Source organism: Catharus ustulatus, chromosome 1, assembly GCF_009819885.2.
Source record: "Catharus ustulatus isolate bCatUst1 chromosome 1, bCatUst1.pri.v2, whole genome shotgun sequence".
Classification (NCBI taxonomy): Eukaryota; Metazoa; Chordata; class Aves; order Passeriformes; family Turdidae; genus Catharus; species Catharus ustulatus.
This window is the reverse complement of record NC_046221.1, coordinates 102,531,892-102,555,655: the sequence shown is the minus strand read 5'-3', so window position 1 is coordinate 102,555,655 and position 23,764 is coordinate 102,531,892. Positions and strand designations below refer to the sequence as shown.

The 23,764-nt window shown below is 38.5% G+C and overlaps 1 long non-coding RNA gene across 3 annotated transcripts in view; it reads left to right on the top strand.

The window, feature by feature from the left end:
• Nucleotides 1-19,118, top strand: part of LOC117001592 — a 32,700-nt gene extending 13,582 nt beyond the window's left edge. Inside the window, exons 1-3 of one of the 3 annotated variants that reach the window (XR_004419072.1) lie at nucleotides 12,871-13,666; nucleotides 14,511-14,663; nucleotides 18,149-19,118. This is a non-coding gene — a long non-coding RNA (uncharacterized LOC117001592). Of the gene's footprint in view, nucleotides 1-12,870; nucleotides 13,667-14,507; nucleotides 14,664-18,148 lie in introns of those variants that run through there. The other 2 variants (XR_004419069.1, XR_004419070.1) reach the window with 2 other exon arrangements.
• Nucleotides 19,119-23,764: the final 4,646 nt, after the last annotated feature.

Below are 23,764 nucleotides of genomic sequence, written 5' to 3'. Positions count from 1 at the left end.
CTTTTATAGAGGTTTAGTGTTTACATTTCTGTGTTGTCTGAGTGGCACAGTGGAAGAGACACAACTGCTACAGTTTATATAACTGAAAATAATATCCTGTGGGCATTGGGGAACATCTAATGCAGATAGTGCAGTACATAACTGCAGAGGAGTCAGTATAATTATTTTTTTTTAGTGTAGAAAGAATGGCTTAGTTCAGATGAATTTCATTTCCTTAACTTAGATTTTTCAAGGAGAGGTCAAAATCTGAGAAACAATGTGATACATGAGACAAAATGCCTGTATCTCATCTTAATGACTTTGGAATTATCCAGTTTGTCCTGTATGAGACAGCAGGTATGTGTGTTGTGATGACTTCCACTAGGTCCCTGTCAGAGAGGGAGTTCATTCCCAGTGCAGTCCTGTCCTGACTGATGCTGCAGTTGCTGGGATTGCAGTCCAAGAAATTGGGTTGCCCATCTCCTTAGAAAGGGATTCCTGGATCATGCCTGTTTCCTTTCCTGTTTCCATGCTCCCCCACTGTGCACACTCACCACCTTTGCCTCTCCTGAGCCTGGTTCCCAGCTCCAGCCATGCCAGCCCTGCAGGTGGTACTGCTCCTCCATGGAAGGGCACATCTGCCAGCGGCTCCTCCTGAGCCACAGAGTTCTCCTTCCATCAGGCTCGAGGTTCTGCAGAGAGCTTTTTATTTAAGGCTCCAATGGCAGTGCCTAGTGAGAGACAAAACAGGGAGATGCTCTGAGGAGTGAGGTACAGATGCTTGGACAAGGAAGGATGTGGCGGAGGCACGTTAGGCTGGAGTTTGAACTGTGTCAGATATTCTTGGCAGTAACATCTTGGCAGATTTTTCTTTTCATCTCATCAGAAAATAATCTGTATTATTGATTAATTATTTCTAGCAATATGTTAGCCAATTTTTATGTTTGAGAGAAAATGGGGGCCACTCCTCACATCAAAAACCCTCACATTCTGAAACCAAAACATGTGCCCCTCTTCCCTGCCTCCAAAAGAAAAAGCCGACAGATTTGAGCAACATATGTGCAAAGAGGGAAAGGCAACCACTCCACCTCCTGTGGTATACTTTTCTGACAAGTACATTTTTCTGCATTTGCTGTTTCCAACAAACTTTTCTTGACATTTTATTGCATGTTTGAATTGCAAGGCCAAACGAAATGTAGGAGGAGTCCGCTCAGAAGATCAACTCTGTCCTTAAATAAGCACGTATGTACCACACATCGTGGTTGAGATCCAGAGCAGGATATTCTAGACCTTGAAAAGTCTCCCTTTCCACCTCTTTTGGTACTTCCAAGTACCAAAAATTCCTTCAGTTTTTCCTTAACATTTGCACCTTTACCTGCCTGTCAACAGTTTTCAGGCATGTTTTGTGCTGAAAGACTGCAAAAGGGTAGTGAGAAAAAACCCCTAAAGTAACAGCTGAAATCTATCACAAATATAGCTACAATGTCATAATCTGTATATCAAACATTGCTGCATGCAGAGAATGCATCTGCCTCAACACATTGGAAAACTGGTTCTGACACCATGGTAGCCAAATTTGTGACTTACGTGCCTATCCTTAGTAATTGAATGTATTTACAATGCTCATTTAGAGTACAAAACATTAGTAAGAGATTGGTCATGAATGTTTCTCATACCAAGACACCACAATAGAATAATTTACCCCATGGGAAAAAAAAAATAAAAATGCAACTTTTAGAACCAATCTTCTGAAAAATTTCATAAGATGAAAAGAAATTGTTCGATTTATTCTTTTTCACTACTAAACACATTATAGTCGTATCTTTTTTTTTTTTTTTTCCCAGTGAAATGAAAGCTTGTATTTTTAAACAAGTTAGGTATCATAGCAACTTGATCTGAACTTGTTGTTTCTTGTTAATGATTTGGTGAATTCCAGTATATGAGCTCTGTAGAGTTGTTCTAATGAACATCTATTTTTTACAGAATGGGAGAGAATTTATTTAAATTAATTGGGAAATTTTTGCTTGCTGCTGTTAAATAAAATTTACTTTCATGAATAGAGACTTAGTTGTCTACAGTGAGTAAACAATGTAAATATCTTTCTGTATTACATAATATTTTCCCCTCTTAAAAAGAATAAAATTTTGAAAATGGAAAATACCAAGAATATAGGGCTCTTTTTCTCTCATAAACATAAGCTTCTAGGTATTTTAGGATGTAATTAGACTATACAGATCACTTGACCCCTGATATTTTTCAGTGACAGTTTTCCTTGGAATCAGAATGTGCAAGATCTAATTTTAATGAGTTTGTATTTGTAAAAGTCTGCACACACACACACAAAAATCTCCAACTGTCACAACAGCCAGTAATTGGCAGAGAAATGCTTTGATAAAAATGGGAAGACATCCCTGCTGGTTCAAGACAGGTGGACATCAACTTGAATCCAATTTACATCTTAAAATGCGCAATAGAAAGGATTTGCATTACATTGCCTAGATGAAAGGGAACTCTTGGTCTGAGAGCCTCATTTGCTTTCCCCTCTTACTTTTCTTTTCTTGCCCAAACACTCAAACTCTCTGTAGAGAAGTTTTAATGAAGATAGCTTGTTCAGCTCCTGTTTGAGGCAGCTATTTACTCGACTAAGGCTCACATCTGAACCCATGCTGGGCTGAAAAAGAAAGCCCAAACCGATAATTGGGCAAACCTGAAATTGGATAACCTGCTTTAACCTCTGCTTGAATCAAATGAGCCCATCTTCTATACTGAGTTATTTTTATTTGGTTGTCTGGTCAAGGCCCCTTGCAACATTTAACTGGGATCTAGCAAGAGACTAGCACTGGAATGTGCCTGTGCTGAAAGGTACAAGAAATGGCTCCTGATGGACAACTTTGGATGATCTGAGTGATCCTAGCTGCATGTTTAGGTGTATGATCCATATTTAAATTGTTACTTCAGATCAGATGCAAATTTTACTCCATCCTAAAGTTTTCAGAGTAAGAATCCAACACTGCACTAAGTAAGGGGAAAGTAAGTTTATTCTTTTCCACAATGGATGCTGAAGAAAGGCAGGTAGGGAGTAGGTGGGAAGCCTGAATTTTTGTTCCCATGCAGTTCTTCATTTATTTGTCTCAGGACTGATGGAAAATAAAAGCTTGAATACAGAAACTTGTAATATTTTGTATGTATATCTTCAGGTACAAATTTCAATCTTGCAATCAGCAGTGTGAAGTCTGCAAAGACTACTCCAAATTTATATGTGCACCTCACACTGACATTTCACTATTTGTTAAATATTTGATTCTGAGTTGGCATTCCTTTTTTTTTAAGAGAACCTTTCCATTACAGATAAGACTCTCTGACTCTTTGAAAAGACAGAGCATTATGTCACCAATGTAAATATGATGAAGGAACCTGGTGAACTCTCCTTCCATGAAGCATGCAATTTTCTATTTTGTGGAATTCCTTTAAAGAGTGTGTCTAATAATCTGTATTACTGCCTGTTTTATGTGTTTCTAATTTTGGGGGACTTTTATGTAACTTCAACTTGCATGTGAAAGTGAGAATTGAAATGAATGGAGTTCCCGAGTACTTTGGAGTGCAATACTCAGCCACTGAGGTATCTAAGTGGCATTGGTTGTATTGGACATGGGAGAAGCTTCTGGCAATTCTCACAGGAGACACCTCTCATAGCCCCTCTAAGACCAAAATTTTGCCATCCAAACCCAATGCACTGACCTTGTACTTGAGGAGTTCAGTTGCACTTCCCATATATTCTTTCACTATGTTTGCATAATTATTTGTGTGAACACAAGTGCGAAAACATTAGAGACTAAGAAAAGCAAAATTACATTGTGTTCTTAATGCTTTATATTTTGTTTAGTCCTTAAAATTTACCTGTGAGTGTTGGACTGAGAGGCTGTGCCTTTCTGTGTTGGCTAGAAGTGTAGACCACTAAGAAAAGAAGCAAACTGAAAACAGTTTCTGGTGCCTTTGTTGTGCCTCTGCATGGCAATATGTCTATGTCTGCAGGACTTCTTGCTCGGGAATATAATCTTTGGTTTCTTTTGCAGTCTGAACTGAAAAAAGGAGGAGAAGAAAAAGCTTACTGCTGCCATTTCTGATGTTATGAGGTTACAGGCTACAACCTTGGGAGATTTTACACTAAATTTGATTTTTATTGTTTCACAAAATGGGACCTGTTTTCTGACAGTCAATAAAACCGCAGGTGATACTGCTCTTATAATAGATGTGAATGGACTATTACTGTTTGCTATAGCAGTTTAACTGCAGGGCAAGCTTATAAGGGTATTTTTTTAGAAAAAACACACCATCTTTTTTTAGCCATAGGACTATTTCTTTATTTTCATCAAGTTCTCTTGTAATATTGGTGTATACCCACCTGAGCACATCTGAAATAAGCAGAAAGTTCTCTGCTTCTGAAGTTCAAAAGAAACTGAAAATTGAAAATCAGTATTGGTGGCTAAAATGAAAGTGATTTTAGCACAGAGTATAAATAGGTAACCCCAAGATTTAAAATCATTTATCAGGACAAATATTTTGTGAGTATTATACAGTAGTGGCAATGTAGACATCAACTTCATCTCTTCGTACTTTCTTTTAAGTCATATGTTCTAGTTCTGGAAATGTGAAATACTGGTATGTGGTATTTACACTTTGAATCACAGCACCGCTGAGGTTGGAAGGGAGTTTTGGGCGTGGTCTAGCCAAACGTCCCTGCTAAAAGCAGGATTTCCTAGAGCTAATTGTTAATGGCTATGTCTGGTTGTATTTTGAGTATCTCCAAGCATGGAGACTTCACAACTTCTCTGACCAAGCTGTATTCCAAAACAGACATGGTGAAAAGGATTTTTCTTACAATTAAATGGAATTTCCTCTCTGAATTGGTATCCATTGCCATTTTTCCTGTCACTGAGCATCAGCAGAGTGACAGAAGCCAGAAGAGTTTGACTTCTTCCCTTCCATCATGACTGTATATATATATACACATGTGGATAAGAATGATGGAGACTTAATCATTTTTGTGGCCCTTTACTGAGCTCTCTCCAGTATTTTCATGCCTCCTCTGTACTGAGGAGCCCAATATTTGGCCCAAAATTCCTGATGTGGGCTCCTCAGTGCCTTTCTTGGTCTGTGGGAAAGGCTTCTCCTAACAGACCCAATATCATTTCTAGCCTGCTTTGCTAGAGGAGGCATTATCCCCTCATGGTCAGCCTATGGTCAGGAAGGACTCAGTAGTAGTTCTCTGCAAAGCTTCTTTACAGCTGGTCAACTCCCAACTATCCTGTGCATGAGGCTGTTCCTACCCAGGTGCAGGATTTGGTGTTTGTTGGACGTCATGAATTTCCTGTCATCTCATTTTACCACCTTGTTGAGATCCCTCTGAATGTCAAGATGACTCTGGTGTATCAGCCACTCCACTTGGTTTAATATCATCTGTGCTGTTCCATCATACAAGCCATTAATGAAGCAGTTACAGTAAATTCACGAATACAAGCCGCACTGAGTATAAGCCGCATCTCTGGGTGTTGGCAAATATTTCGGTTTTTGTCCATAAATAAGCCGCAACTGAATATAAGCCGCTCTGTCGTTCGCAGCGAGGACCCGCATGCAACAAAGTTGCCAAATAGTAACAGAACGGCGGCAGGGCGGGGGGTTTACTGGCTCAACTAAGGCTGTGCAGGCTCGGCCCGCTGGGGGCTGCTGACGGGGCCAGGTGGCCCAGCCCGGCGCTACCGCTCGGGGCTGGCTGCCGCCTCTGGGTTCGCTCGCCCCGGCCCTGCTCCTGCCGCGGCGCCGGCCGGGCATGGAGAGAGCACCCCGCTCGCGCCGCAGCACTGGCCGGGCACGGAGCACCCCCTGCTCCCGCCACGGCGGCGGAGGGCGGGGGCAGAGCACCCCCTCTCCTCCCCGGGCCGTGGCAATGGCGGCGCGCCCCCCACCCCGTCCTCCCTGGGCCACGGCAATGGCGGCGCAGGGCCCCCGTCAGCTCCCCGAGCCGCGGCAATGACGGCGCAGGGCCCCCGTCGGCTCCCCGAGCCGCGGCAATGACGGCACAGGGCCCCCGTCGGCTCCCCGGGCCGCGGCAATAGCGGCGCGCCTTCCCCCGTCCTCCCCTGGGCTGCGGCAGAGGAGGGAAGAAGAGAGCTCTCCTGCCTCTCTCCCCGCCCCCCGTGCTGCCTGCAGGGAGCCAGGGCAACACAGTAACACTGTAACAATCGCGGAATGCTGGCTTTTACTGGCAGGTGCTTGGCTCGGCGCCCTGGCTGGCACGTCTGGGGTTGTAAATGTCAGAAAATTATTCATATATTAGCCGCCCCCGACTATTAGCCGCACTTCCGGGTTTCCACCAAAATTTTTGTCAAATTGCTGCGGCTTGTATTCGTGAAATTACTGTACATAGGATTGGCCCAGCAGCAATCCTTGGAGCATGCAACTAGTAAGAGGTCCCCAGCTGGATTTTGTGTTTCTGATCCCAACCCACAGAGCTCAAAAGCTCAGTTTTCAATGTCTCTCACTGCCCACTATATAATTTCTACCTCCTGACAGACTTCCTAGTCCTACTGTGTGGTTGTTACTGAGGCTACACTCTGCCCCACCATCTAGGTCATGAATTGAACAGGACTGGAGCCAGCATTAACCCCTGGGATACACTGGTAGTCATTGCCCTCCAACTAGGGTTGGTGTTAAGGGTCACCAACCACCCCCTCTCTGGGCCTGTCCATTCAGTTGGTTTTCCCTCTGTTGCTGTCTGTCTGTCTGGTGAATACCTCATCAGTTTCTCTCTGAGAATCTTATGGGTGACAGTGTCAAAAGCCTTTCTGAAGTCAAAATACTTGAGAGTACAGGATATTGATATCCTCTACTGTGTCCTCATTTGCTAAGCCAGTCATTTCACTGTACTAGGTGATCAGTAGATTGGTCAAGTACCAATGACGGTACCATAACAACTACTCTTGATGAGCTTCTTGTTCACGTGGCTTACAGGATTACTTGCTTCATCAGGTTCCAAGGCTGGGTTCTCTGGCTCTGTTTTACTGTCCTCAAAGATAGGAGCATCATTTTCTTTCTTCCTGTCCTCAGACACCTTTCTCAGTCACAATGATTGTGCAAAGATCACCAAGTGGTCTTGCAATGACAGCTTTTCCATGTCCTCTGTCAGGATTCTGTGATCTTCAAGCAATATGAAACTAAAGTATATCCTCTGAAGTCTTGGAAAATTTTCTGGTGCCTAATTCTATAGAACAGGGTGAGTTTAATTTGCTAGTATACCACTAACACAATAATTCACTTCTCGTTTAAGAGAGTTAAAGTACAGAGGTAGTAAATGGTCAGCATACTTATGAAGGTCTGTATCAACACAAATGCTTTGCCAGGTTTAAGGATAGGTAAGAATAAAGAAACTAGCTATTAATATTTACTTAATGGTATTGATATTTCAAGTATTTTAGTCATTTTAATTAAAGTCTTCCTATATGTCTTGTTACATTTTTTTGTAAAACTCTGATCACTAATGTCTGCCTTGTAAATGTCTCTATTTTTTTTCCTCCCCAACTATTGATTTATACTTATTTTTGAAATACAGGTTAATAAAATGGGATGGTGACTGGCAGAATGAGAATCATTAGGAGAAATGAAGTAAAAATGAGAAAGGATGAAAGACATAAAGTGTGTGAAAGAATCAGATTTTGGAGTTTGAGATCAGAAAGCTCAGTAGAGAATGTAAATACCAGTAAATGTCAGCTGGCATTGACTGATATTTGTGAATCTCAAATGATGAGCTCATCATCACACAAGTTTAACACCTCTCTTGTGGCTTGGTCTTCACCTGCAGCTTTCTGAAGTTTTGCCTCTTTTATCCTTCCTTCAATTTTTCTTTTTTTTTTGGTAGACTTTTTGGGATACTATGATATCTTAACTCTGGGTCTGAAACTGCAACTACAGCACTACTCTGCCTGCAAGCTGCCCTGGTTTGTATCCCCCTGTAGCACATTTTGCTCTCTCTGATAATTATAGAGGAAAGGCAGCTCTGTAGTCCTTCTACCCTTGATGTCTCATTTCTTTATCAAACTCAGTAACTTCTTGTGGTGTTGATCTAGCAGTCACCTCTTGAAAATTCTCTTTATTCTTTTTCTGCTGCTATGTATTTGCCATGTTTTAATGGAACAGGCCCTCTGGCTGGGGAAAAGTTGCCAGTTAAACTTGTGAGACTGATCCACAGTTTTATTATTATTTTTTTCAGAAGCTTTTCAGTGTCTTTGATGTTACCCATGCATTTGCATTAAAAGCTGTGAGTGATTTATTTTAATAAAATCCAATTATACTCTTTAGTTCCTTGTGAAAAATTAAAGGCTATTTCCAGTTTAATTGTGAATATAAGTAAATGGAAGGAAACATACCAGTTACTACTGGAATTGTGGCCCATTAATAGTTCCAGCAGCAGCAATGAGGGTCAACAAATGAGTAATGCTGTACAGACTTAATTTCAGTATCTTTTGCAGAACTATTTGAGTCCAAGGAGGAAATCCAGCTGCTTTCAAGGGGCTATGCTAGGATAACGCTAGAATATCATGTCTCTCACAGGGCTCAGTATCCCCACATGGTTCTTGAGCTGTGTACACATGTGAACAGAAATGACATTTCCAGGAGGTGGCTTCTTCTGCTTTCTAGGGTGATTTTTTTGAGCCTGATCTCCTAAAACTTTGTTTTTTCTGTAGTTTCACAAGGGAAAAAAAAAAAAAAAAAAGAAGGGGGCTTCAGTTTCCTGAACTGTTAAATCATCATGGTGTCAGCTGTGTATTTTCAAAGCAAGCTTCATCTCTTCTGGCAAATCCTTGATTTTCTATACTTCTAACAGCAGGAGGCTATGCTTCCAAAAAATATCAGCTTTTCTTTTTCTGAAATATAGGACTGGCTTCCTGGTACTGCTGAGGTTTTCCAATTGGTACAAAGAGAAAGGAAAGGGTGAGTATCTCTCTGGTATCTTAAATTTGGGCTGGTGTGGACTTGAACTACATTATAAAATTAATTGCACCAGGCAATCACACATCCAGGTTGGTTGTGTTATCTACCAATTACTAAACTAGTTGGCTTTATTGCCAAAAAGAGGCTGGTTATAAGCAACAGTGAGAATGCACAGGTTATGTTTAGGACACTTTGTAGCTGAATTCATTGAGTCATTGTCACATATCCCACCCGAGACCCCTTTGTGCTCCCATTTGAGCACAGCAGCTGTAAGATGAGGAGCCCAGCAGGCCTGAAGTACAAATGTATGTGTAACATCAATCTGTTGTCTTAGTGGCCTAAATGACAATCCTGCCCTCCCTTCACATCCATGCTGTTGAGCATTTGTAAAAAAATCTTGCAGTGAGCCTCAGAATTTTTCCAGTATCTCCTTTCTTCTTATACCAACACAAGACCTGTTAACTAATTCGTGCAATAAGACTCTGTTCTTATTTCAAAATATCAGCAAAGCCTTTAAATGAGAAAAGATAATGATTATCACTCAGGAAGTATACTAATGATGCACTCAGAAATGGCCTTCAGCATCACAGAAAATAAGAGGTGCAAGAGAAGAGACCTTAATTAAACATTTACAGGGAACCTTACTCACAAGACCTATTTTAACAATTTTGATTGAATGATTTCTAAGCTGTAAAAATGATCAATTATAAAAGAAAAAGCTCCAAATACAATGCAGTAGACACCATCAAAACCCTGAAAATATTGACTTTAATTTCATATCTGAGTAAGATGATGTACTTCTTGATCAGATTCATAATGGGATTGGTCCACATTGTTGTCTGCCCATCACATTATTGCATGTAAAATCATGCCATGGTTTGGTTGGAAGGGATCTTTAAAGCTCATTTAGTCCAACCCCCCTGTGGTAAGCAGGGATATCTTCAACTAGATCAGGATGATTACACCTCTGTGCAACCTGACCTTAAACCTGACCTCATCTGTCTCATTGCCTAATTAAAAGCTGAGGTTACCATTCAACATCTACCCTGTATTGCTTCAGTTAAATTATTTTCTACCTTACCAGTTTCTCTCTTAATCAAACTATTGGTACTTCCTGTACTCATAAAGTTTTGACTATCTTTATACCAATATGTCTACAGAAAATTTTTGAGTGTTAAATATAGATGGTGATATGTAAAATGTTATTTAAGTTTCCACCTTTCTTCCATTCTAATTACAAAAACTTTTTACAGAGTTGACCTGAGAAAGATAAAGCTTAATATCAGTTTAGTGAAAGGATCCTGTAGAAAAGATTCCATGAAATATTAAACATTTAATAAAGTCTGTATTAGTCCTTATTGGACAATGTCAAAAAATTGATCAGTAATTTGACTGGTGATACTTGAAAATCCTGCTTGTTTTGTATGTGGTGAAGATAATTCAATGTGTGTCAGAAGCAGTCAGCTCTGCTGTACTCTGTATTAAACTCCTCAAACAGTAGGCCTTTCTAGGGTCAGCAAGACTTAAAAATGACATAAATGTCAGTGAGGAAATACTGTCAGAAAATGAATTTTTGGAATTCTAGATAGATTTAACTTTTTCTTCTTCCTTACCTAATTTTTTTTTTTTTTTTTTTTTTTTTTTTGCAACTATTATTGTGAAATAGCATGTTTGCAAATCTTACACTCTTAATCATAACACAGAAAATCGGCAGAAATGCTGTAGGGGGACAACTGAGTTTTGGATGCTGCTGTGAGCCTTGACACTCACATTAGTGTTCCCACAATCTCCTTTGGAATGACTGCTCAGTACCCAAGGGGATTTCCAACTTCCGCAGCCTTGGCTGAAGTAGAATACAGCAGTAGAGTTTTAAAACTAACTGTTAATAGAAAATAAAACAGTTACTTATTTGTAGGCGGGCTTAAGCAGAACTTTTCACAAAGGCATAAAATTTATGGTATAGTTCTAAAGACTGGCTATTATCCAGCTTTCTCTTTGTTATGCTAAAGTATTTATTTATAATTTATATTGAAAATGGCAATTATTGTTTGTAGGTACAAAACTCAAATGTGTTTTGGAAATGTTTATATAAAACTCTCTTAACTTATATGTACAAGTGTAATTTAAACTGCAAAACTAAGAACCAGGAGTTTGGACATAAGCATAAGCATATAATAATTAATATAATCCAAAAACCAAGCTATTTCCAATCCTCCATCCTAATATGAGAGAAAACATTCATATTAATAAGAACAATAAAATGACAAAACACTAATACATTAAGGTTATGCTCTTGAAAAGTAGACAGTCAGTAGTATCCTTACAATGCATTTTATGGTACCTACAAAATTAGTATTTAACAGCATACCACCTGTGTGATGAATGATGTAAGTATAATCCCAATGAAATGTCAGTATCTTATGAGAAGTATCTAACCAATGCACATATGGGGATGAAAGGTCAAATGAGAACCTTTATATCTTAGAAGTGAACTTAGGTGTAACACTCCATTTACTGCTGCTCAGATGGTGGTGAGCATTTCAGGTGCTCCAGCTATTTTGTAAGACTTCTTTAGTCTTAGGAACACATACTTTTTATGATGCCAAGATACAGTATTTTCTATAAGAAATTTAGAGAACAATGTGAAAATCATGGGTTTGTTAAATTAATTGACTAACTTATGGCAAAGCAGTTAAAGAACCGACACTTAGTTAACAAAAACTAGTGCCAGAGCATGTAGATTAAAGGAGACACTTTAATTGGACAAAATAGAGGTAAATATGCATTCTGTAGGAAATGAGATTATATAGGTCTCAGACAACAGACACGTAAAAATTTCAGTAATTTAGAAAAGACATTGCTAACTTTTTTGAATAGATTTCTCAAAAAATGTTAATTAGTCATTACAGGTAGAAGTTGTTAGTGGAAAAATTCTTGCTAATTTGATTGTCAAATTTAACAGTTTGTTGATGCAGAAATTTTATATGTTCTACAGTTTTATCATATTCTGGGCTACAAAGAGTTGAATTTTCCCTGTATTAATGCATGAGATGGAAGCAACGTTGAAACTGGAATTTGTGCTTCAATATTTTTCTTATTAGAAAAAGGCACTCAGTTAACACAATCTGAAAATGAGCCAAACATTTTCAAAATTATCTGGAAAGTGATACTGTTTCTAAGAAGTAGAAAAAATGGACATAAGCTTGAGAAATATCTATTTTCCCTCCACCTGAACATAATGCAAATATTTATATTTTCTTTAGTAAAGATACTTCCTTGTGATAAAAGTACTGCGCACTTTGGAGACCTGCTTTAGTAGTGCCTAAGAAGTGGTGCCAGCCTCAGACCACCTATAAACAGGATCAGGTGGAAGTGATAAGCCAGTTTTGTAGGACAGAGTGTGTTTCTGGGTTTCAGGTGTACTCTCTTTCTTTATGGTGTCATCTCTTTATGTACAACAAGGGGCTGAGATCTCAGAAAATTTTTTTGTGTTATAGGTCCTTTATGCTGTATGGTGAAGGTGACCTATTTTCCACTTTAAACTGTATTTTCTTCTCTCACTTCATTGTGAATGCTTCTCACTGTACACCAGTAATGATTTCAGTTCTCTGTGAGAGGTTTAAAACTTCAGACTCAGTGCTAAGTGTGAGTATTTTTATTTGCCTCATCACAGTTTTTTTCTCACAGAGGCAAGTTGCTACAATTTCTGAGAAGACAAGGAATCCATAAAAAGTATCTGGTATCTTTTCAGTGAAGTAAAAATGCCATAATATAAAATGAATTATGAAAATTAGGAAATGCGTGTATCATAGAGAAAAGTTGTGATTAAAAAATTAATGAATTAAAATTTGGAAGAATTAGCTTATTCATATGAATACTGTTTCATATATTGAGGCCAAATAAGCACCAAGTACGGCAGTGAATATTTATCTTAAATACATCCTCAGTCTGTTGAAAATGATAAATCCACACTTCAGAATGAGTAGAATAGTGAGTTTTGAAGGAATGGCAAGAAATAACTAGTGGGATTATGCTCAATGAACACTAAAATTTGCTTCCTGTCATCAGCTGGGTGAAACTAGCTCAGCCAGGGGTGTCGTAGCCATTGCTTTTATTGCAGACGAAGAGCTGACATTTGACTTCAGTGGTTAAAATACAGTCAGTACAGCAGCATTGTACTCTGAAGTTTCAGCTGTAACGTATTATGGCAAATGCCATTAACTGTAGTGCTTAAAATGACTTTAAGCACCATTTCCTGTGTGCTATTATATGCTGCTATGAGTGTGACAGGCAGTGATCCACCTTTGTATGCATCTGTAATTGATTTCTTTGTAACCCTGCTCTGTGCAACTGTGCTCACTTGTGATTTTCTACTTCCTGAAGGTTGTTCAGATGGATGTCTGAATCATCAGTGTGAATGTTCGAATCAGCAGCAAATGAGATGTAATTTAAATAGCAGTGGTGGTATGGAACACTACACATTGCAAGAAGTCACAGTCGTAAGCAACTTGAGCATCACACCTAAAATACCTAAGCAAGCTGTGAAGGAAAAAGGGTGTTATATTATTTTCTCACCAGGTTGCTTCTGAAGATGCTGAAAGAGCTGCTCTTCTAACAGGAAGGAAGAATATTTATTTTCTGGCAAAAGAGAGTACACAGTGAAAGCATTTAATCACTGCATTGACTTGAAATTAATTTGAAGGTAAAATGACATTTGAATCAAACTACTACCTGATCCAACATCTAAACCAAGATATTTCCCTTAACTGGAGTGATGAAATAATTTTTCACCCATTATCATGAGAAAAGGCTTATCAAAACAGTTGTTAGAACTAAGAGGTCTGTCTTATGAGTGTGTACTCAGGTTGTGATCCGGTAGAGAAGTGTGCTGAAATGTGCCAAAAGTACGAGGACTTTACTATCAGCAGTAGCATTTCTGCAACTTCTGATTGACACATCATTAAAATCTAGCAGCAAATAGTCCTGTAAGTTATGTAGAAACAATTTTGTATCAATTGATACAGTCTATTAATTTTTTTTATTTTCCTTTACACATTTTGATTAATTTTTAAGAATATAATATAGCACTCATTTGGATCTCCTATTTGGAAACCCACTGAACTAAACTATACATATGAGGACCTTGGAAGTCATGTTGAGTTCAGAATTTGTACAACAGTGTTCCAGGAAAATGTTATTTCCATAGCTGTGGAAGAAGGAAGCAGAAAGCAAATGACACTATTTGCTGTATTTCTGTTTGGAAAATCAGAGATGATCTCTGGGAGATTTTCCAGTGCATCGTGCATCTATACTGACAACAAGTACCAACTGCAATAGGCCAGAAATAAAACTCTTTTACGCAATTAGTCTGATAAGAAACAGTAGGAAAAAGAACATTTTAAAAGAAAATGACTACCTGCCTTGAGATGAGAGATTTTGAATTGACCATAATGATTTTTTTTCTCTTATACCATAATTCTCTTTTATCTGTCGTCTTTTTCTTTTTCTTTTTTTTTTTTTTTTTACCTTTTTCCTTTTTCTAGCAGACAAACAATCCCTTTGAATAGAGCTCTCTGAAGTGTCACTCCAGGTATGAACGGATGAAGAAGAAAATGCTTGAGCTTTGACTGCATGGTAACAGATGTACCAAAAACTCCATGCAGAAGTGCAGTCCTGCCAGGATTATCACTGGAATTCAGGTATAGCTAACTAGCAAGTCATAATCTGCTATGTTTATTTTATATTTCCAGTTCTGTTTGCATATGCTGTAGATGTCTAAAGACACCATATTCTTGACACACCCATGACAAAGTGATAACAGATTTGGCTTATGGATGGGAAGCCTCCCAAGCCTGAAGATATACCATCTGTCCCTTCCCCTCCATACACTCTGCATTCTCAGGCTACATTTGTTTTGTTACTTTTCAACTCTTTTAAGCTTAGACAATTCATAATTTTGGCTAGATTTTTGTTAGATTTTGGGAATAATGAGAAAAAACAGGAGTGGCAGATGACACATTTTACTTCTGACTGCTTGTTGTAATGGTAGAGGTTTCTGTGAAAATCTGACTACTCCAAACATGTTCTCAGTGCTCAAAAACAATCATTTTCTCTTATTTCTAGGGTATCCTGGGCCATTCTATTAATGCTTCTGTGTTTAGATAGTCTTTATTTTACTAAAGCCAGAAATGTATGGTTTTGCTAACATTCTAACACAGAGCATACAATTGTATACTTCAGCCCACAGTATACATTAAACAACATATTTACTGTACAAACTTCAAATAAACAGATGTGAAAAAATCCACCAACAAACCTCTCCATTTTTGTAACTCTTTTATGTGATAGGTGAAATATGGCCTATGTCCTTCGAAAAGACAATATTTAGAAAAGGAACAGGATTCCACTTCCTGCACTAGACCTATGGAAACACACTATGTGCCTGTACTACTGTGCTGATACAGAATATAATCAGGTGTAGTCAGATCTGATGATAATTTCTCTTCAAGTATGCTGAATTCACCTCCCTTGAAATATTGCTGGATTATTACACTTTTTTTCCATATGACTTTTCAGATCTGAGGTTGAGTTTTTGTTCAGACATGAGAGCTAGTCTGTGCAAAGCAGCCCATTCTGCAGGAGTTAAGCCATAGTGGGAACAAAAAATTGTTTAGTTAGAGCAAGATTTTGAAGCATGTACTATATTGCAAATAAATGCACTTAAAGGTATATAACAAATAATTAAACCTTCCTGTTCTTTGTTTACTTTTGTCCCCCAAAAGTAATTGCCTGTCAGATTTAGAACTTGTTTGGCATCAGACTGGGAAAAGAATTCCAAAGTGTTCTTTGACTCTGTTTTGCTGTAATATAAAGCAGAAATAAAAATAATTATCTTATCAATGAGATAAGTTTAAACAGAATTTGGGCCCAGCCAGAGAATAGAAGAACTCATTTGGTTTCACTGACTTGCAGCACAGGATGTGAGTTTCCATGGGGGAGTGAAGGCAAGAGGAAGAGACTGCAACTCCATAAAGTGTCTTATCAAGAATCTTTTGAGATCTTCTACACTGTCTCAGAGCTCAGTCACTTACATACATTTTCAGTAAGAAAGTTGCAATTAAAACCAACATTTCATTTTCTGTCAGTCTATTGACTAGCAATGACAAGCAGACTGAAATATCCTTCTGGAGTGGTCTCCTTTCATTGTTAGGGAATATATCACTACTGTGAATACCATCTCTGAAAAAGTGAATGAAAAGGAAGGCTTTTTTTAGTGTGCTATGAACATATATGTAGAATACGCATTGTACAAACAGCATTTCTAGTGGTTAGAGGAATACAGAGATGCCTTTGATAGTTTTTCCTGCTCTCAACCACTTTCTAGTGGCCTATGGGTTTTGTATCTGACTTCTTGATGACTTCTTGGACTGCTTTCAATTTCTCTGAGAATACTCAGTACTTAAGCAAACCAACATCAGCAAACCAACATCCATAACAGTCTTTATAGCTGATGAAATCTCTCTGGAGAGATAAACTAGTATTTTCTATTTCCTCTGACATTTTCAAGACTTTACAAGGGAAGTGGACATTTATGCCTCATTACCAGCTGTGGTAATCAATACTGATGCTTATAAAATAAAACTTTGTAACTTTAGTTATAAGCTAAATAATCTAAAAGATTGGTATCTTTGTCATGCTCTGTTATGTTTATAATTTTTGGTGAATAAACTCACATGCAGATGCAGAAGTCTCCAGAAAAAAACTGCAACAGGAGCATTCTCTTCAAGCATCTTCCTAGAGAAAGAAATAGCATAAGGGAAAATCACACAGTAGAGATTACAAATACTTCCTCATAATAAATTTAATAGGACTGGACTTGTATTTGCACTTAGTTTAATTATCACCATTTTTAAAGATGCCATGACATGTATAAATGAACAAGAATGGTACAAGGTGTACCAAAATTATAAGTCACATTTAGAGAGCTAGACTTCTTGGTTTTGATTTTAAATAAACCTAAAAAGATGTTTTAGAAGGAAAAGTATATAAAGTGATTTCAGGTTGCTTCTTCAGTTTTGGGAGTTATGGTGTTCTGGGCTTCACAATTTTGTTAATTCATGTGATGAAATACTTTTATCTATAAAAATGTATATCATACAAAAAAACCAAAAGGTTGTAAAATATTTGTGGAATCAGGTACATATATGATAAAAAGAGAAGTGTATTATCCAGATTGATTGTTTGGAAGCATTTTCTCTTACAGTTTAGAATCTATAACTGGTTATTTCCTCTTTGTTCCCTAACAGCAGAGTAAATATCAAGTTTCATAACCTTGTCCTTTTTGTAAGCCTTCAGATATACTATTGCTCTAAATGATTCAAAAACTGATATAACATGACACTATGTAAAATTTGTAGGTTTTTGAGGATACTGCACTGGTTTATATGCATAATAAATGTTACAAAAAAGTGAGGAATGATGGAGAAATGTACTTTTTTGAACAGGTGTTTTATCTGTTCTATAAAACTTTAGTACTGAAAACAACTAGGAATTGTGTCTGATTTTGGTGCTGGTATTCCACTCCACACAGCCTCTAGGAAGATTGCATGATGCTCTGCATGAAGCAGCAGTCTTCAGATCAATGCAGTTTGATAAGTTCTGGCCATCTCCGTGGGTATAGCAATGGACAAATCTCACAAGATTCTCTTGACTGACACGCAGAAACTGGTTCTTTTAGTGGAGAGGAGCCTGATGGGGGTGCCTGAATTCTGCTGGTACTAGTGGGATTCACCATTGCCATTAGGTCTGTCTGTGGTAACTGAAAGCAGGACCATGCATAACTGGGATGTCCTGTATAGCTCAACTTACTACTTCCATACTGCTTTGTGCTAGTAATTAAGGGCAAAGTGTGCACAGCAAAAGCAGAGCTAAAAGGGGAAACAGAGAGTGTGGGCCAGCAAAACATGCAGAAAAGGGCCTCAGTGGAATTTTCTCAGGCAATTTGATCAGGTATTTTTTGTTTTGTTTTGATTTGTTTTATTTTGTTTTGCTTTGCTTTTTTCTTTTTTCTTTTGGTGTTTGTTTGGTTGGTATTTTTTTTTAAAATCTGGTGCACCCAATGGAGGATGAGTTAAGGTGATAATTCTTTTTTTTTTTTTTTTTTTTTTTTTTTTTTTTTTGGCAGAGAGATCTGACTCCCTCTGAAAACACGAGCATATTTTCCATTTGTTTGCTGCTTTGCTCATGTCTGCATCAAGGCAGACAGACAGTGTGGTTACTGGAACTGAACCCCTTCAGAGTTCATCATCCACGCCACCGAACAAGTCAGATCTGAATACAGCTGGACCAGAAATAAGCTGCTCTCACCAGAGTAAAAGGAAGAGGCTGGGTAGCATGAGGATACTGAAAACTGGAGTGGTCTTAGTTTTGCTTGGTCTCGTTTAAAGAAGTCCCTAACTGAGGCTGATTTCAAGAGGTGCCTGCACAGATGAGGATGTGATGTGCCCTGAGTGCACCCTCTCCTTCCCTGCCAGGGGGTCTGCAGGTGCCCTGTGAGTAGATTCTTGCGTGGATTTGATTTAAATGGATGTATTGGCTTGAAATAAACATATCTTTTGTGTATTTGTGCATTTTAAAGTTGTGGGACTGTCTCATTAATTCAAGAAATTATGCAGAGCTGTGACTGAATCTGCTTTCTCTATTGCGCAGCAAATTAAGGCCAAAAAAGAGCTTCTGAGGAGCCACATAACCCAAGCAATTCCCTGAGCAGCTGTGTGGCTGCAGCCTTCAGACTTGCCCTTGCCTTGCCTGTGCCTCCCTGAAAGTTGTCTTGCCCTGCTGATGTAGACCAGAGCAGGAAGCTTTTTCCTTTTTTTTTCCTTTTTATTCCTTTTTTTCCCTTTTTTCCCTTTTTTTTTTTCTTTTATAATAGCATGCCCCATGTATTATTTCTTAGTAAAAATCCTTCTCTTGTTAGAAGAAACAAGAGCTCCGAAAGGTTTCTGTCATTTACTGTGGCTATGAATCAGTTTTACCAAGCAGAATGATTAGTAGGACACGACAAGGCAATACCTCGGCAGGGTTTAGATATCCTGCCAGTTTGTGTTCTGTACTAACATGTCACTAAATAAAAAATTGGTCTGAATGGCTTTGGAGCTTTACTCTTGTATTAGCGTTTCTGTAAGGCTGGGAAAATAGAGGTTTGGGAATTGCCTCTGGTGCGGCTCATCGCTGCCGGCATCGGCGTTCCCTTCACTGCAGTTCCGGGGCCGGTCACAGGAGGGCGCTGCGCACTGCCGGTAACTCCCGCCAGCCCCGGGAGCGCGCGCCTCTCTCGGGAGCGATCCCAAATTATTTCAGGGTGGGCACCATCAGCTCTGGCTACATTTCTACGTTACACATGGCAAGAAATGTTGGATTCGAATAGGAGAAAGAGTGAAAGAGCCCATCCAAAGAGTAATAAGAAAAATACGTTCTATCTAGCAACTACAGATACTAACAAAATTAAGAATCATTAAGCAGTATGCTCAATTGCAAGTATGTCTTAAGGCATGACATTTTTATTCATAAAATACTCTAATACACTCCATGAACTTGCAGCAGTACACTTCTGTAGTGCTGATGAGAATCTAAAAGCTGTGATTTTCTGCCTGCATGTTCCACTGTTTTCCCCTATCTCCTCAAAATTCAAACATCCTAATTGGTTTTAAAAATGAAATCTCTTGGAAATTCCTGTGGACCAGCTAAAGTGCTTTCTAGTCCTACCTGGTAGAGGTGGGAATATACTCTTTTTTTACTCACACAAATTTTCTTGCCTGTTGCCAAGAAAAATGTGAGTTCAGAGGGCTCAGCAGCAGACAGATTGCCTGGGGAGTGTAAAAGCTCCACTTTTGCTAGGAGAGGTTCAGAGACAGCACAGATCAGGAATGAAATATTACCAGGTAAACTAATTCACAATTTATCAACTTCAGCCCTCGGGACACCCTCTGAAACCATCCTTACATGTTGTGTAGAATAAGTCCTCTAAATGTGTACTGAGGAGGAAGAGATGCAGTTCAATGGAACTGAAGGGTGTGCCCAGTGTCATCCTGCAGCTGCAAGCTTTCAGTTAGGCAGGGTGCCTTTCTGGGGACTTACATAGCTTCAAATTAAGTAAATAATTTTAAATAAGGTACATTATCTCACTGGTCACTGCAGTTCTTGAAATGTAGCGCTTCATAGGTATGGTTAATAAAGGGGTATGGAAAAATAAAGGATGCATCCTCCATCATTAGTAGGATGCTACAATAATGAATTGACATCCTGCTAATTAAACAAAACAAATCAAAAAATGTGTGAAATTTTAAATGCAGAACATTCATAGAAGTTAAATCACTGAACACTAGGCAATATTCATGTATTTATTCTTTAGCAAGTGCAACTTCATTTTGCCCTTGAAAGTCATGAAATGGCATCCCTAATATCCACAGATGTCTATTTATTACTAATTGCCTGAAAAAAGAAATCATGAATGATGAAAAATATTTTAAAACTATTTATAAATTATATTATTCTAATTCATGGAGTTGTCTTCATATGGCATTTTTTCCACTGTGACTCAAAATCCAGTTAATATTTTCCTCCTTTATTAATTTTCTTCTTGTCTTTCTTCTCATGTATACACTCAAGGATATTTAGGTCTATAGGTAAAGACTCTATAAAAGACCTTGGGTTTGTTGTGCTGGTTTGGATGTCTTGTGAAGCACACAATCCATCTTAACAGATTCCACAGAAACACAGAATTACAGGAATGTCTAAGGTGGGAAGAGAGTGTTCTGGTCCAACACCCCTGCTCAAGCTGTGTTGCCTGGAGCTGGTTGTGCAAGGCCATGTCCAGATGGCTTTTGAATATCTCCAAGTGGGGAGTCTCCACCACCCCTCTGGGCAATGTGCTCCAGTTCTCTGTCACCCTCACAGTGAAAAAGGGTTCTCTGGCGCTCAAAGGGACTTGAGTGTTTCAGTCCTGCCACCGGGCACCACTGAGAAGAGCCTGTCTCTGTCCTCTTTGCACCTTCCTTTCAGCTATTTGTAGACATTGATCAGGCCCTCCCGAGCCTTCTCCTCTTCAGTCAGAACAGCTCCAGCTCTTTCAGCATTTCATCACAGGAGAGGTGCCTTTGCACAGATGTTTCCAGGAATACTGCTATGCCAATGTCTCTGCAGCTACTGCTTTTTGATCCAGGGGATCATGGCAAAAACTGGAAAAAGCACTTTCAAAAAATAAGTAAAATCGTTGTTTAAAAAAAAAAAAAATCTTGGCTAAAATGATGAGCTTCATTCTGTAGAGACTGGTTGAACGGGAAGAAAATCCATTCATTATTTTATTCTTGATCCCCTGCTAGGCCAAGGTAAATGTCATACAAGGTATTGACATTTCAATTTATATTAGACTATGAACTAGTTCAGAGAAAAGATAGAAAAAACCCACACTGAACTGTGTCAGAATAGAGTCTGCAATTGAATCCATTGTATATGCATTTTACAAATAGCTGCCAGACTGTGAATTTTTATATATATAGTGAGTAAAGTGCAAAATAACAGTTCATGTACAACAATAAACTAAGGACTTCTACTGACTACTTTTGAGATTTGACATGCAAAGTAGTCATGAGGATGAAAATTGTATCTGCCAACACATTAAATCTGTCACAGATAAATCAGCAAATAGTATCGCTTTGTCGTGGGTGGAGAGGGAACTTCAGGCAAAGTTTATTACAGAAGCCCTCCCATTGAGTCACAAGGTGCAGGAAGGACCTCCTTCTTTCTAAATTCCTTCTCAGAGTGGATCCTGGCTGCAGCTGGATTCAGTCCTAGACCCAGACTTTTTCCAGTGGTTTAAATCTAAGGAATTACAGAGGTGTGATTGAACCTGTGTTCAACTTTGTGCTGTAGGATTAAGGATGGCAAACAAGACATATTTATATAAAAAAGGGAATGACTTACTATGATAAATGACTAGACAAAAAATATCTTGATCAGAATTATTTACTACACAGTATAGAAGCTAAACCTACTATTATAACATAGTATGGTGTACTATATTAAAGCAGCTATATTAAAGCTAGCCAAGAAGAAACAGTTATTAAGTGGAGATTGATGTTACTCACCCATACCAATGACCTTGGGCAAGTCTCTTTTGCTCAGCCTTTAGGGGCATCCACACCTGAGAGAGGAATCTGCACACACTCCAAGAAGAACCTGCTGTTTGGAAGTGGAACTGGACTTTCAGAGTATGGAGTGACTGACTGTCAGTGATATGTCTCAGGCCAGCTGTACCAGCTCAGCATTCTTGATAAGGGTAATTTACCCTGTCTGCCACATCTTCACCTTGATATCAGGGTGTTTAACTTAGGGATTGATGAGTCAGAGTGGTTTTAACATAATTCAACGCCAAAAGCAAAATTACACCCCCTCTCAGTTCACCACTGATAGCTTTGCAAACAGTGCACTGCTTGAGTTGTTTTGCCACATTCCAGGCAGAGCATGCTGCTACACACATGACTATCATGACAACTGGAATTACACATGTAATTGTAATTACACACAAATATGTTGCTGTGTTCCATTGTCTATGCAGATGTCTAATGTAATTCAAAGGTAATGCACAATTTTTGGGCTTCATTGTTATATTGCTGGTATTGCATTTTCTGGATGTGCCTTTCTGCAGGACATAAAAGCCATGTCTGGGAGGACTGTACAAAAACATGCAGGTTCTCCAAACTGAATTCCTTTTCAGGATTGTTAGTGATACTATACTTTGTATTGCTACTAATAATTTTGCTTTTCACACAAGAGGTTATATATATAAATATATACATATATATATATGTATATATATGCTATCTAGACTTCACATTCTGCACTACTTTTGAGAAGCTTGCATGTATTTACTCTTGTTACTCATTGTTCTGCTTTATTGAGTAATATCAAGGATGAGACTAATAAACAACAAAACAACAGTAATAAAACTTAGAAAAATAACAATTTTTTTGTAATTAAAACCTGTTAAAATCTGGTTAGAGAATAGAGAGGCACAAATTTCATAAGGCATTGAAATTGCCCTATTGGTCCATTATTGCTATTCATTTTGGTGTATTTGTACAGGTTGAAGTGCATAGGCGTAGTCTTAACATATTAATAAGCCAGTACCTTTGTGGAGAAGTGGTTGGTTTTTTTGGATTTTTTCCCCCCTATAGACAGGGACTCTAGAGACTTTTTTTCACAGTATATGAGTGCAGGTGCAGTCCACATCAACACCTCAGCTCATTTGGTGTGTGCAGTTGGCTGGTACAGTTGTTCCTCTCTCCTTGGGGATATATAACTATAAAGCACAATGTCAGCTTTTGTTTTAAGCAAGAATCTCTAATCCTTTTCTTTGTGAGTAATGATCTTTAACCAGTGTAATGTTGTAAACCTGGTTACTAAGGTTGAGCCTCTTGCTCTAATGTGTCATTCTCTGAAGTTGAAGGCTTAGTCGTGCTCCCTGGGACTACTCAGAGCCCTTTTTGGAACAGTGTCAATTGATGTTGGAAAGGAATGTCAATTAAATTCACAGTTAAAGGGAGTTTACAGCATCTGGCAATAAACCCACAGAAATATTTTTGATTACTATCAGATTAATTTTTGTTTAATTTTAAGCTTTACTGAAATCTATTCATGACTTGATATCGTCTCCCTATCTTATACTAGCAATTTTTATGTCTTTATTTCTCCTACTGCAAACTGAGTGTAAAAATCCATCTTGCATCCTGAACAGTATGCT